The sequence below is a fragment of the Cupressus sempervirens genome, chromosome 5 (genome assembly GCF_028749045.1).
Source record: "Cupressus sempervirens isolate cs-2001-9-10 chromosome 5, ASM2874904v1, whole genome shotgun sequence".
In the NCBI taxonomy this organism is placed as follows: Eukaryota; Viridiplantae; Streptophyta; class Pinopsida; order Cupressales; family Cupressaceae; genus Cupressus; species Cupressus sempervirens.
The window spans coordinates 845,019,698-845,036,589 of NC_143122.1; the positions used below are offsets into that span (position 1 = coordinate 845,019,698).

General features: G+C 35.7%; 1 pseudogene; it reads left to right on the plus strand.

The window, feature by feature from the left end:
• The first annotated feature begins 2,320 nt into the window (after positions 1–2,320).
• On the plus strand, positions 2,321–10,080 carry LOC149558555 (L-type lectin-domain containing receptor kinase IX.1-like; annotated as a pseudogene).
• The last annotated feature ends 6,812 nt before the right edge of the window (positions 10,081–16,892 follow it).

The following is a 16,892-nucleotide window of genomic DNA, read 5'->3' on the forward strand; positions in this document are numbered from 1 at the left end:
TCTCCTGAGAGAATTGGGCTATCCACCTAGGTAGCTAATTCAACTACACTGTGACAATAAAGCAGCATGTGATATTGCTCATAATCCAGTTCAACATGATCGTACAAAGCATGTGGAGGTAGATAGATTCTTTATTAAGGAGAAGTTGGATGAGAAGATTGTGGAGCTACCTAATATTCGATCAAAAGATCAGCTGGCCGATATTCTTACCAAAGCGGTTTCAAGTTGAGTGTTCTCAAAAATTTTGGGCAAGTTGGGCATGTGGGACATCTATGCACCAACTTGAGGGGGAGTGTTGCAATATTAGATTGTTTCTAATATTGAAAGAGCTTTCTTTCCTCAACTATTCTTTCTTTTCCTATAGCTTTCCTATAGTTGTTTCCTAAATTGTTCTTTCCTAATCTATTCTTTCTTTTCCTGTAGCTTTCCCATAGGTGTTTCCTTTCTTGTAGCTTTATGCTTTTGGCACACAATTGTATATGTACCTATATAGTTTTATGTGAATACAATAAATGGAAAATATTCCTCTGAATTTCTATTTTTCAAAGTGTCTCAGCCTGCTGATTGTTTGAATTTCGGAAACATACTCCTTTCTTACTTGTCCCAAACTTTGCGCTATTCTTTTTAGAGCCACCACCATTCCTTTATAAATGCTACTGAAGCCAACTTGCCCAAGCTTTTGTTTATCGCAGAAATTTCCTATCGCAGCCCTCAGCTCAGCGTAGGAAAAGCTTTGTGGGCCATGAGAACACCATTTGTCCAGCTCTGGATCACTTTCATCCCTCGCCTTACCAGCTCCTCTTTTACTTGTTCTGAAATACTACAACCACTTAACTATTATAAAGCCACATAACTCCACAACAACGAACAACACAAATATCAAAAAAACATGGAAAAGAAATCTTCTTCCATCCACAAAAGATCAGACTTCCCATGAATGGTGAGAGGAAAAATTTCAAACTCTCACACTATCTTCGTGAAAGCTCCTGTTGAAGCCGACAAGCCAACCTTGATGGTTTCTAGTAGATAGTCACGCAGATCTATTGTATAGTTAAAAAGAGGGCTTTTGGGTTTAGAAGCATTAGTGTTGTTTGGATTACAAGAGAAAAAGACATGCAAACTCTTTTCTACACCATCACAATCCACCCAAGCATCCCATGGTTTACCGTTTATGAGATACGGGTAGCAAGAGGTATTGAATGGTCTGGAGTTTTTAAGAGAAACTATCAACTTTCAGAAAATACTATTGATATCAATCCCCACATGATTTTTACTGGGATCTATTTCGTTCTTGAAAGTGTCAAACTCCACGACAAACATGGGGTAGGGAGATCCCTTATAGGTTTCCTCATTGAATAAGCCAAAACCTCAATTGGAAATGGGTAGAAAAATTAGCCAAAGCCCCAAAGGATCTCTCCCATAGAGGAATAGCTTGATTATAAAATGCCCAGCCATAGCTGCTATCTAGCCTTTCCCATGCTTCATTTTTGGTAAGCTGCAACACGCCTTCTTCATGGTCCTCTTCGTATTTGGTATCGTGTTCTATTCCGATATCTGTCACAGGAGGGAAGTTAAAGCTAACACTTGCTGAAAGGGTGAATAAAATTAAAGAAGCAATGAAGCAAATTAAAAGGAGGGTAGGTAGAGGCTGACAAAGATTGGCCATCTGATTAGCTCTTTCACAGGGTCTTAGACAAGGCAATTTATTAGTTTTGAAGGGCCTTCGATGGAAAGCAAGTGACATCGAGGTCTTCGTGGACATGTGAACAGCACAAAAATTGAAAAAAAAATTGTTTTTGATATATTGCCATTTCAAAAAATGACCAAAACCCATACAAGACGTTAAAATTTGATACAAATTTTGTTGTGGCGTTGCATTTTCGTCTTCTTGGACGGATAAATGATCTTTTCAGCGAGCCAAGTGTGTTCGAACGACAATTTTAAAATAAATTTAAATTTAAGATACAATTGTAAAATGATTTTTTAATTTAATTTTTAAAACAGTAAAATACTGATTTGATGCCGGCATAGACATTGGCTGAACTTTCCATGTACAAAGAGTCTTACTCCAGAACCTTTATTGTCACTGTATAAAAGACTTTTTCTCGTGGAAGGAACGAGTGTCCCACAAGGAAGTCTTCGTTGTCAACACACAAATAACTCTGACCGATTCTAGCCAACGTCTAAGAACTTGCGCACTAAATATGATTAAAATAAATGGTCAAGACCTTGCACACTAGATATGATTAAAATAAATGGTCAGGACTCAGGGCTACGAACAAAGTATAATCATGCATAGACCTGCTAATCAGATATTCAGATGGCGAAGCTTTGTCAACAGCCTTCGGTTGCACTGCTCTTCCTATGCTCTCTTGCTTCTCTCATTTTCTCATCACGCGCAGCAACCCACAGCTTTTCGATCCCTCCTATCTCAGACATAATAACATACAAAAATGACGCCTACTGTCAAGGAGACATGGTGCAGCTCACCAAGAATCAAGTATCAGGGAAGCTAACGCGTAGCTTCGGCTGGGCTCTTTACGACGAATCTGTTCCGCTATGGGACACCTCTTCCCGAAGTCTAGCAAATATCTCTGCCTATTTCAATTTTGTTATCCAGCCAGGTAATGATCCTGACACCGATTATGGAGACAGACTTACCTTCTTCATGGCACCTTTTGAGTTGAATCAGCCCTTGAACGCTTCTGGAGGAGGTCTTGGATTGTTTAACGCCACGACTTTTAATGGATCATACTATCAGATGGTTGTTGTTGAATTTGACACTTACCAGAATGGTTGGGATTGTGAAAAATCAAATATTGCAGTTACTGATTATTAATTTCCTATCGTAAACGATTATTAAACTGCTGAAATCAAATTTTCAGCTAATATTGAAAAATAACACAACTGCAACTTCACTTATAATATGAAAAGAAATGAACAACACAATGAACACAATATTTTTGGACAAATTGTCCCTGGAAAAACCCCTAAGGGAAAACCAATTCTATAGATGAGGAATTATATTAAACTTCAGCAAATCAAGAGATACAAAATTCCTTGCCTCTCACTGGTAGAACTCCGACAACCTCCTAATTTATCCTGCTGATATTCCCCACTGCTATTCCCGCGCTAACACTACGCCCTTTCTAACACTGTAAGACTGTTTGCTAACACTGCAAACATTTCTCCAAAACTTCGTGCTCCAAATGACCCAATGACCCCTTTTTATACTACTCATATTGGTAAACCAACGATCGAGATTAAATCAAACCAAAGAGTGAGATTAAGACAACTCGACAGCCAATAATAGAATTGGTTGCAAGGTGTCCAAAAGAGAATCACTAAAATTAGTAAATAATTATCCTTGCAACAACCATTTACTAATTCTTGGAAAGTGGACAAACAGCTGTCCAAACTACCCATAAATAGTGCTGCTATTAATAGATAAGGACGAATAGCTGTCCAAGCTACCCATAAATACAACTACTATTTTCGGGTCAGAAATAACAGCTGTCCAACTAACAATAATTAACAATCTCTCTTAGTGGGGAAGCTGTTCTGCATGACACCCATCTTATCTCTGAAAAAGATAAATTTGGCCTTTTCCAAAGCCTTCATCAGAATGTCTGCTACCTGCTCCTCTATAGGTATGTACTATAGCTTAACAACTTTCCTTTGTACACAATCTCTGATGAAGTGATATCTGATATCTATATGTTTAGACCTATCATGAAACACTGAATTCTCAGACAACTTGATGCAACTCTGATTGTCACAATGTATCACAGTAGTCTCAACCTTCTGACCAAACAAGGCTACTAACAACTTCCGAAGCCATATAGATTCACATGTCACCATGCTAGCTGCTATGTATTCTGCTTCTGCTAAACTTAGAGCCACAGACTTCTGCTTCCTGCTGAACCAAGATACAACTCCTAATCCCAAGCTGAAACAACACCCTGAAGTGCTCCTTTTGTCTGTTGTACTTCCTGCCCAATCTGCGTCAGTATAGCCTATCAACCTAATACCTTCACCTTGAACATATCTGATCCCATACTCGACTGTACCACGCAAGTAACGTAGCACATGCTTAGCTGCTATCCAATGCATTCTCTTTGGTTCAACCATGAACTGACTAAGAGAGTTTACTGCAAATGCTATATCTGGCCTAGTGTTAACCAAATACATAAGCAAACCAATTAACTGTCTATATAAAGTGGCATCTACATCTTTCTCCTTAGATGTATCTACCTTCCTCCAATTCGTGATCATGGGTGTAGACATGGCTTTGCAATCCTCCATCCCAAATTTTTTCAAGATTTCAATGCAATATTTCCCTTGACCAAGAAAAATCTCCCCATCTGTCTACCACACTTCCATGCCTAGAAAGTAGTGCATAAGTCCTAAATCCTTCATCTCGAACTCTTCTGCAAGGTTCCTCTTGCAATCCACTATGAGCCCTAGTGAACCTGTAAGAAATAAATCATCCACATAAAGAACAAGAATGAGAATCTCACTCCTAACCATCACGTAGTAGAGGTTAGCATCTTCTTCACTCTTCACAAAGCCCATTTTCTGCAAGTATGTATCAATGTGCTGATACCACGCCCTAGGAGCCTGCTTGAGTCTGTACAATGCTTTCTTCAATCTGCACACATGAGTCTCTTTGTTGTGTGCTAAAAAGCCTTCTAGTTGTTCTATGTATACCTCCTCCTTCAACTCACCATTGAGGAATGCTGTCTTGACATCCATTTGATGGATTTTCCATCCCATCTGTGTTGCAAGTGAGATTACAGCTCATATAGAAGTATACCTAGCAACTGGAGCAAATGTCTCCTCATAGTCTATTCCCTCCTTCTGAGGGAACCCCTTTGCCACGAACTTAGCCTTGTATTTTTCAATGCTACCATCTGCACTGTGCTTTATCTTATAGATTCAGCGTGATCCAACTACAACCCTATCTGTTGGTCTAGGTACTACCTCCCACACATTATTCTGCATTATTAAAGAATATTCCTCAACCATAGCATCTCGCCATACCTGATGTTTTGTAGCTTCCTGATAGCTAGAAGGCTCACTATCCACCAACTGACTAACTAATGACACATAGTCATTGAACTTGGCTGGTTGTCTTCGTTGTCTAGTAGTCTTCCTAGGAGCTCCCACAAACTCCTGAGTATCCCTTTGTGTATTTGGAACTAGATGGTTCCTGCTGCCAACTATAGAGGATGAAATGTCAACCTCTAAGTCTTCTAGATGCATTTACTATTGCACCTATTGCTCCATACTCTGTGAATCTTCACTAACTAAGTCTACACTCGTACTGGTAACTGTACTTGAGCTTTGCTGCCCTTGACTTGGTCTTGGAGCTTCTATTGGCTGCTCACTCTGATCATCTACTGGCAAATCTCTGGATCTCCTAAATGCCTTTTCCTCCATGAACTTGACATCCCGTCTGACAATAATTCTTTTAATCCCCAAAATGAAAATCCTATATGCCATTGAGGTCTCATTGTACCCAACAAAGCACCCCCCTCTCTGCAGTTTGATCTAACTTTGTACGTGTATCTCCAAGAATATGACAATATGCCAAACTCCCGAATATCCTGAAGTGACTAACATCTGGCTTCTTCCCTGTGAAAGCCTCCTTTGGTGTCATTTTCCCTAGCACCTTGTGTGGAACTCTATTCTGAATGTAGACTGTTTTATTACACGCCTCTGCCCATAAGTAACGGGGCATGTCCTGGTCATGTAGCATAGCTCTTGCTGCCTCCGATATAGAACAGTTCTTCCTCTCAGCAAATCCATTCTACTATGGATTGTAAGGAATAACTCATTCTCTCTTGATTCCTTCTCTGGTGCAGAACTCCTGGAAGACATTTCCTTTGTACTCGCCTCCATTGTCTGACCGAAGAACCTTTATCTTCTTTCCTGTCGAGTTCTGCACAAGAGCCTTGAACTCTTGGAATCAACTGAAAACCTCATCCTTAGTCTTCAAGAAGTATATCTAGGTCTTTCTAGAGAAATCATCAATAAAAGTACCATAGTACTCATATCCTCTGAGAGATTTCGTCGACATTGGTCCACAAACATCTGAATGTACTAGATCAAGAACACCCTTAGATCTGGTGTCACTCCTTGGAAAAGATGCTTTCACAAACTTCCCCAACACACATCCCTTACATACATCGTCATGCTCTGTGCTCACCTCTGGAACACCTGTCACGGTCTCACGAAGCAATCTAAGTGCTCCATGATGAATATGGCCCATCGTCCTATGCCATAGCTTTCCAAGATCTCTAGGATTACTGTTGCTCATAAGTACCTTAGGAGTATCAAGCTACAATCTATAAAGGCGACCACTTCTAACTCCAATAGTTATGGGTGATTTCCAATCCTTGTGTTTAATCAACACATGTGTCCCTCTAAAGAGTACATTATACCCCCTATCCTGAAGAACAGATACAGAAATCAAATTCATACCTAAGCCTGGCACATATAACACATCATGAAGTGGAATTATCTTTCCATTCTCCCTTTGAAACTAAACAGTCCCTTTCCCAACAGGGTTGAGTTTGGACAAGTTTCCCATAGAAATCTGGATGTTGGTGTCCTCCTCCTTATAACTAGAGAAGTACTCTCTAACTCCTGTCATATGAAATGACACCCCACTATCTATATACCAAACACACTGTGAGGTTGAGCTAACCATACAAGCTATGAGTGCAAACTCATCTTCCATTCTACTGAGAGTTCTTCTGCACTTGCTGAAGCTGCCACCTACTTCTTACCCTTCTTCCTCTCTAGGCAATCACTGACAGTGTGACCAAACTCGTGACATCCAAAGCACTTGACCTTAGAAAGGTCCTTCTTCTTCTTTTCACTTTGTGAATTTGATCCTTTGCTAAATCCCTTCTTTGCTTTCCCGTTACCCGCTAGGGAAACGTTCTTTTGTTCCACCTCATTTTTCTGACTCTTGTCGGCCCCATTGACAAGACTTAGTCTAAACTCCTCCTGAAGTAAAATCAGTCCATAGTCGATCCCAACTCGGTAAATTATCTCGTCCACTGACAACTTGAACAAAGACACTCCATTGTTTAGTAAACCCATTTAGGACTATTCTCACTAGCTCATCATCACTAGGGCTATCTCCAACAGCTGCTAACTCATCCTTGACAAGCGTGAGCCTAGTGAGGTAACTTGTGACGTCTTCTCTCTGATTCATCTGGGTATTCTTTAGCTTCTCTCTGAGAATAAACTTCCTGTTGGTGGTAACATTTTAGTACAGATTTAGAATGGCGTCCCACATCTTCTTTACTATATCTGGCTCCGAGATATGTGGAACAATATGATCCTTGACACCATCAAGGATAATCCTTTTTGCTTTGGCATCGTCCTTCCTATATGCTGCAAGTTGTGTTGCATCTGTTGGTACAGGTACACCACTGGTAGCATAATCCTTGATACCATTCTCTTCCAACAATAAAGAAATTCTGGCTTTCCAGACACCAAAATTTGAGGCACCATCCAATCTATCCCGATCTCTCAAACCAGCTGAAGCCATCTCAAGGGTTTAAAGCAATAATAAATTTAAAAAGATCAAAATTTCTTTTCTAGGGCAAAACTCTTCTACCCTTAACAATGCTTTGATACCATGTGAAAAATCAAATATTGCAGTCACTGATTATTAATCTCCTATTGTAAATGATTATTAAACTGCTGAAAACAAATTTTCAGCTAATATTGAAAAATAATAGAACTGCAACTTCACGTATAATACGGAAAGAAATGAACAACACAATGAACACAATATTTTCGAACAAATTGTCCCTGAAAAAACCCCTAAGGGAAACCCAGTTCTACAGATGAGGAATTATATTAAACTTCAGCAAATCAAGAGATACAAAATTCTTTGCCTCTCACTGGCAGAACTCTGACAACCTCCTAATTTATCCCGCTGATATTCTCCACTGCTATTCCCGCGCTAACACTGCGCCCTTGCTAACACTGCAAGACTGTTTGCTAACACTGCAAACATTTCTCCAAAACTTCATGCTCCAAATGACCCAATGACCCCTTTTTATACTACTCTTGTTGGTAAACCAAAGACCGAGATTAAATCAAACCAACGGTTGAGATTAAGACAACTCGACAGCCAATAATAGAATTGGTTGCAAGGTGTCCAAAAGGGAATCACTAAAATTAGTAAATAATTATTCTTGCAACAACCATTTACTAATTCTTGGCAAGTGGACAAATAGCTGTCCAAACTACCCATAAATAGTGCTGCTATATATAGATAAGGACGAACAGCTGTCCAAGCTACTCATAAATACAACTGCTATTTCCGGGTCAGAAATAACAGCTGTCCAACTAACAATAATTAACAGGGATCCCAACGGAAACCATGTTAGGATCAAAGTTAACAGCATACTATCCAAGGAAAATGTTTCACTGGGAAGCTTGAATCAAAGCTTATACAGCGTTTGCGATAGAAATCTCAAGAACGGAAAGCAGTGGCATGCGTGGGTGGATTATGACAGAGGAGCAAAGAGGCTACAAGTGTTCCTCTTCTGTAAACCCAATGCCACTAGTGTCTCCAAACCTGAAATCCCAATCTTATCTCATGATATAGATCTGCGGGAGGCTCTTCCACCGAATATCAAGGTTGGGTTATCGGCTTCTACTGGAGCTTCAACGGAGACACACACTGTGAACGCGTGGAACTTTTCTTATTTTTATTCTTGGGAAATCTCGCCCGCGCCCTCCTCGAGCAATACTTGAGATGAACTGAACCCATCAAGTGGCAGGAGAAGGAGGAGGAACAGTTCTACTAGAGTTGTTGCAATAACGGTCGTGTGCGGCGCTCTGGCTATTGGCGTTTTCGTATTCTTTGTCTGGTGGTGGAAAAATAGACTGTCTGGTGAGGAAGGTGAAGAGAGCGATGAGGAGCTAGACGAATGGTTTTCTCAGGGTCCCCAGAAATTCTCCTACGCCGAGCTCAGTGCGGCGACGAGAAACTTCAGCGAAGATGAAAAGCTTGGGCAAGGCGGCTTTGGTGGGGTCTACAAAGGCATCCTGCCTGGCCAGACGGCGGATGCGGTGGCCGTTAAGAGAATATCCGAGGGTTCGAAACAAGGAAGGAAGGAGTACATTTCTGAGGTTACCATAATCAGTAAGCTCAGACACCGTAATCTTGTGCACCTCTTAGGATGGTGCCATCAGAAGGGTAAGTTGCTCCTGGTCTACGAATACCTGCCAAATGGGAGTCTTGATAAATACATTTTTGGGGAAGAGGAGGATACTCTGGATTGGGATCGAAGATATAGTATCGCATGTGACATAGCGTCTGCTCTTGTTTATCTCCACAAAGAGTGGGATCAGCGTGTTGTTCACAGAGATGTCAAGGCAAGCAATGTAATGTTTGATTCCGATTTCAACGCCAAGTTGGGGGATTTTGGATTGGCAAGAACAGTGGAGCGTTACCAGGAGGCTTCCCATACGACCGTGGTGGAAGGGACGCTGGGGTATTTAGCTCCGGAGTGTTATATAACAAGGAAGGCCAGTCCAGAGGCGGACGTGTACAGTTTTGGGGTGGTTATGTTGGAAATTGCTTGCGGGAGGCGGCCCGTTGACCACACACTTGTTGAGCATAATTCCAGATTGGTGGAATGGGTTTGGGATTTGTATGGATGGGGAAAGCTTTTGGATGCTGCGGATAAAAAACTTGGAGGAAATTTTAACGAGAAACAAATGGAGTTGCTGATTCTGGTGGGGCTGCTGTGTTCTCATCCTGACCCGACATCAAGGCCGAGAATGAGAGAGGCGTTGAAGATATTTAAAAGGGAAGCTGAACTGTCGAGTGTTCCGCTGGATATGCCGGTGGCTGTATACAGTCAGCCTATTAATCGTCGTGGTGGAACGTCAGGCTCGTGGTCGTCGGGAGCAGTTAGCTCCTCCGTTGTGAGTGAAGTAGCAATGTCATCATTGAACACGTCTATTATGTCATCTTCTACGGCTTCAAGTGGCCCGGTCAAAATGTCCAGCCCTCTATTGTTCGACACAGGGACCTACTAGCCTAAAGTCTATAAGTTGTTTCTTCGTAAATTTGTGGACCCTTTATGTGTTCTATGTCATATGTAACTATATTTGTTAGTCCGTTACTATCCTATAGCTAAAGAACTAATGTTCCCCTTGAGGGTCACAATTATTATTTTTTCTAGTTAAACTATGGTTTAAAAATCATTGTATTTCTAAATCACTTCTGATTTTTACTAGGGGTAAAAATAATTTTTTGATACCCACCTTCTAGCTTCATTCTAGAAGCTTCCTCAAACAATTCTAGTATTTTCTAAACTTGTAGCCCAACAGTACCCACATGAACCATGGCCATCGACTTTCAACCCAAGCACAAGTTCTCTAATTTGGTCCCTATAACTCTAGGACTCTCTGTCAAGCTTGCTTCTTGACCAATCAAATATTTAGCCTCATCCTCTTACACTTGTTAGTCAAAACATTTGCAAGGTCCTCCCCTTGAATGCCCTTCTCTTTGAAAAGATGATGCTCAACTTGATGAAGGGTTCAAAGCCTCTGCAGCCATGGAGCATGTGTGAACATCGATTTAATATTGGTGGAGAAAAATTAAACTTGGTAGCCACATAATGTAGAAAACCAGACCCTACAGCTATACAAAGATTTCTCAATTGATTGGAAAGGGGATTAAAGATACACTAGTTGCAAAGTGGTAGAATAATATTTCATATAACTCATAAATTAATCTAGTGATGCAAATCGTCTCACCTATCATATAAATATTTTATGATGGATTCTCTTATTCCATACATCCTACCCTTACTTGTCTTAATTTAACACCTATATTATAAGGAATTTTTCTCCATGACAGGCTGTATTGATGTCCAATGAGCATATGACACCATTTTTTTTTATGAAATTTGTGATCCTAGAAATAGTTGTTATTCTTATCCATTGAGAATTTAGGTGTCAATGTGAATAGTTCCAAAAAAGAGAGAAATGGAAAAAGATCTTCTACAACATAAATTGACGAGAAAAGGTACAAAAAGGGACTAAATGTAGCATGTTCGAAAGACATGTAATCTCAATCCTGGGCCTTTGTTTGTACAAATATTTTATGAGAAAAATGTTTAATTGATGTAGATATTTTGCCTTTCACCTATTAAACAAATGATGAGACCACATAGAAAATGAACAGACCATAAATTTTGACCACAAAATAATTTGGTATGTTGCCCATAGCAATTGAAAAGTAGTACAAAGACTCAAACCTATAACTGCATGTTGGCTATAAGACAAACTAAAAATGTAATTTTATTTAGGATTTAGTGATGTTTGTGTGTCAATCAAGGGAATAAGGTAGGTCTTTTCCAAAATTTGGTACACAGGTTTTCATCCATTTTCTTTTTCTTTTCTAATTTCAATGACATCCCAAATGTCATGGTAGGATATTGTAAGGTGTCAACAACTCAATCCCTAGTACTACATTTTCCATGTACACGATGTTCTTATTGAATTAATTTGTGACTTTAAATTTCTAGAAAGTGTTGGAATTAGGAAACAAAACATGAATTATATAACACAGTAGAATATAAATTTAACAAAAAGAAATATTGATGGAAATTTTTAATTATTAGCAAAAATTACATTTCGAAAATAAAAATTTCTATAAACAATTTGATTATTGACTTCAATAATATGAGACAAAATAGAAAATAAAGTTAACTTAAAATAAAATCTATTAGAACACTAATTAATTATTTTATAATAGAAATTCTAGATATATATATTTACAAAATGAATATCATCTTTCTCTTTGCTAATGTCAAAATTCTAAATATAAAATAAACTTATTTATTTAGTTTTAAAAATTATCAAAATTGTCCATTATTTATTTAATTTTATAAGCAAACTATTTAACTTCAAATATCTCCTTACTAAAGGAAAAACTATTTTTTAATTTCAATCTTTCTAAATGCATTTTATCTAAATAAATTTTCTAACAATTCATTTTTTACTCATTCCTAATAATAGCCACCATTGAAAACCTTGTTTTACAGAAAAATGTTTGCTATTAATAGATTAGATTTAAAAGTGATTATTAGTACTTGTCTTGATAAGTTGTCATGCTGACTTTGTTACTATTTTGTATCGCTATCAGTTAACTAATCACAAAAACAACTTTCATTTCTTGCAAAAGGCAGGGATGTTAGAACTCTTGTTTAATAATGGAGAAAGTAATTTAATGAATTAGAAATCAGTAATCAATATTAAATACATACAAAATAGTTTGTGATTATTTTATTTTAGTTATAAGGTTTTAAATAATATTATTTATGGTTTTGTGAGAGTTTTTTTTTTATAAAAGCAATCATGATGGTAGTTATTTAAGGTTGGCCAATTGATTAATTTGGCAAAGGAATTCAAATTATCTCTTGTTTAATATATGTAAGGGTTCAATGTATGACATGGAATTCATACTTAAATCTTTGTTTGCATGGATTATTTGTAAAGAGCTTGCAACTCAAAGGTGCTCATGAAAGTATTGTAATGCTCCATTGCTTAATAATACATGGATGGAAGATGCTTTTGGATGTTGGGTTTTTCATTCATGAGGGTTTTCTAAAGTATATCTTGTGTCACCTCTAATAAGTATGTTGTCTATTCTTTTCCATAAATATTTTGAATGTTTGTTTGTATAGATTTCTCTTTTAGATTGTGTGAAAATTGTTAATTTATTAATGCATATCTTTCAATTTCTTATTTTTAATATAAACTAGCTTTATCAACTATGTAGATCATATTTCATTTTTGTATTATTTACCTTTTTTTAATTGAAATTATAAATAATATATTAACTATTTTAGAAACAACCATTTACTCTATGATGCATACATTATGATTATAAATGTATATTTGATGACTTTACGTACATATCTATTTCGAGATTAACCATGTTAAAATTATTGTATTGCTCTTATAAGTGTTAATATAGTATTAATTCAATGGAAATTCTTGTTTGAATTATTAAAATAAAATTAATATTTAAAGAGTTCTATTAAGAAATTCATTTTAATTTTTTGGCAAAATATCATATTTATATTAATAATAATTGGTTCAAAATGAGTCTCAGAGAAAAGAACTATTAAATCAAGCCTTTTTAAATATATAATACATTATTCAAAGAAACAAGAAAATAGCAAAACAATATTATACATGCTAGTGTAATGTTTTTTACATTTTTAATGATCCTTATCAAAGTTTTATTATATGATATTTGTGCGCAATCTATGTTGTTTCTATGAGGTCTTCATTTCATTATGCATAGTAGTTTTAAGAATTTCATTATTATTTTTCATGTCATCTTTTGGCATAAGATGAAAATTTTCAATAATGAATAAATCAATACACATTGTTGATGACTCAACAATGAGGATAGGAGAAATAATGGAATGAATGTGCTATAAATCATCCCAACTCAACACTTATCAATCTAAGATAGGAATCTTCAAAAAGAAAGGAACATCCAAAGATAGTCCTTTTTGTTCTCTTAGCTACTTCCATGTCAAACATTCTATGTTGGATATTAATCTTTTAAGGCTCAATATATAAACTTGATCACCTCCGTGTCTATTGATCAAGATCCAAATATACATTTTCACCATGAGGTTTAGTCAGTCAACACTTAGATTATGAGCTATTTTGAAGTCATGACTATAGTTTCATAATAGTAAGCATAGCAAGTCAAAAAATTAATAATGTAATTAAAGAATGCCACGATTCTAGTCCTCCCAAGTTCTTCTAGCTCATAGTACTTATCTCAATTGTTGAAAATAGAAATAAGAAAATATGATGATGTGGATAATTCTATTACTAAAAGAAAAATGTTATGCATTTGTCTTAACAATAACATTCTTATCTTAGTCAATAATAAATTTAAAAGAAGATTAAAAAAGATGAAATGAAATAAATCCAAGAGAACTTGATATGAAAATAGTTACCAAAAATTCAAATCCAAAGAGAGCATGGAATAAGAAAAATTGAAGGAACAACAACCAATGAATCAACAAGAGGAGATATAGATTTTGAAAGGGGAAAGTAAAGAAAACCCCTTGCACACAATGTGAATGAGGCAAAAATGTAAAGAATAAAAGAGAGAGAAAAAGAGAGATGGACCCATTGGCTCATTACAAGCACTACATAGTGAGTGTGTATTATTTAGAATGAGAGAGGAGCATCTCTTATATAGGGATAGGAAGAGGAATAAGTGTGTGCATAACAAGTATCATAATCATCTTAAGGAGGGATACACTATTTTCTTTAATAAAGGAATTACAAAAATGACTTGTCCTCACACATGGACAAGATGATAAAATATATAAGGTTTACCCCATTTAACAAATGGGTAAAAGTACAAACTTGTGTCACCCTTTTGTAAAGGGAAAGGCTAACAAAAGTATAACTGTTGATGTTCAATGACGTAAAATTGGTATTATTATTTTGAATTTGAAAATGAAGTAAACTAATGAAATGTGTAGAAATGGGTGAAGTTTAGGATTATATTTTTTAATAATTATTTGGAATAAGAATTGATATATTTTCATAATTTTTATAGATAATTTTTTAGTTGTTGAAAAACACTGAAAATTAGGGGTCTAGTTCCCATCGCAAAACTATATGGAAATAAACTTATTTCTCTTTGATATTAGACTATTTTATAGATAGCATATATATCTAGAACAATCAAAAATAAAAATTGGCTTTAGACCTATATTTTATCTTTTATAATGATTGTAATTTCAACTCACCTGAAATTAATAGTTTTCATCTCCCCCCACATTTTTCAAAGAAAATCTATTCTAACTAGGAGAAAAATTATACATTCTAGAGAAGGACTCTTTCCTCTAGAATGTCATATAATTCTAAGATTTTTTGATATGATATAATATTTCTTTCTTTCTCAAAACTAACATCTTTTTGAGTGTTAAAATACGTTCTTGTTGAATTTTTAAATTACAATATACTATATCTAATTAAAACACTATAAAATCTATATTAGAATATTCTTAACTCTAAGATCTATAAAACGGTGTTTATGTTATTAAAATAATATCACAAAAAATAGTAAGAGTTATTGAAGCACCACTTTTCTAAAATAATTTTATTTGTTTACTAATTGGATACAAACTAGTATAAAACATGCATTTAATAGACATTTCCAATTGGAAAAGTGTGAGATAATATATAACTTAGCTAGAATGAATTTATCTAGATCATATGTTTAAAAAAAAAAAAATTTAGATAGAAATACTCAAATTCAGTCATTCTAATAAGTCAGCTTACAAGGTGACATAACTTTTTACTTTTACCCAAATAGAACCAATAAAATATTACTAATTATGACACCATTATTTAATCTTTAGTTGGGAATATTACAACAATGGGTATCAAACTAATTTTAAAAAAAGTACATCTTGATCTATGGAGTATCTTAAATTGTGCAAGATGTCTCTTGTCACTATAGGTACATATTTGGATAGCCAAGAGAAGTGGATAAGTCATTCAAATATGTTACATCTTCAAGTGGATTCATGGTGCATAGGATATGTACAACAACTAATGATATCTGGTACATGTCTTGATGGATTACCTAAAAAATAGAATTTGGAAGCAAAGCAACAATCTAGAAGGAGGATTTCATCTTATATCCAAGTTTACAATCCTTTTGAATTTCTTTAAGTATAAGAAAACTTTCATAGAAAAAATTGGGATAGAGTGATAAATGTAAATGTAACCTATCACCACAAAGAGATGGAGTTGACTTGATATTGTGAAAAATCATTTTCTCTAAATATCAATTTTTTTTTAAAAAGGATAGTTTTATCAATTCTCCCATGGAGGTAATATACTAATAGAAAAATGACCAAGGACAATGCCAACTAATACCACAAGCATCAAAATTGCACCATGCACATGGATATATACAATCTACCAGTGAATCATCTTACTACGAGTTAATGGGTCTGGACTCCACAACTTGCATTACTAATGATCTAGGCGATGAAGTATGAAAAATGCAAAATACTATCCTAACACCTTTATGTAAAGGAATCCCAAGGTATTTATAGGGAATTTTTTCTTTCTCTAAACCCCATAGTTTTGCAAATTTCATACTCAACTTCTAGTTTAGAGTTAACAAAATAGATTTCTGATGTTTCAACTTTCACTTTTTGTCTTAAGGCTTCAATATAATTTTTAAGGATGTTTTTGAAATGCAATATTTCCTCTTTAAAAATTTTCCCTAGAAGAATTATATCATTTGTGAAATGTTGGTAAGTAATTTTTGGAGTACACTCCACAATCTAGACTCCTACCATTTTCCCTTCAATGTGAGTTTTTTTGATGGAATGACCTAAGGCTTATGCTAGTATTAGAAAGAGAGAGGATGAGATATGGTCTCCTTGACTTATTTTATTATATATATTAAAAAAGTTTTCAGGGTTTTTATTAACCATAATAAAAAAGATTTGGATTGAAATACAATTAAAGATAAAGTTTATTCACCTTTCGAAGAAACCATATGCTTGATTTACATAGGAATCTCCAATTGACTTTAACATATTCTTTTTAAATATCTAATTTAATCAACATACAAGAATCCTTGTTGGATCAGATGGAATGAATGATCTCTTGTGCAATTATAATCCCTTCAAGGATAAACCTATTTGGTACAAATCTCGTCTATTCCCCCAAAATGTGTTTTGGTACAAGATCCTTCAATATGTTGGCCAAAAGCTTTGACAAAAAATTATATACTATGTTTCATAAGAAATAGGTCTAAAGCCTCCAATTGAATT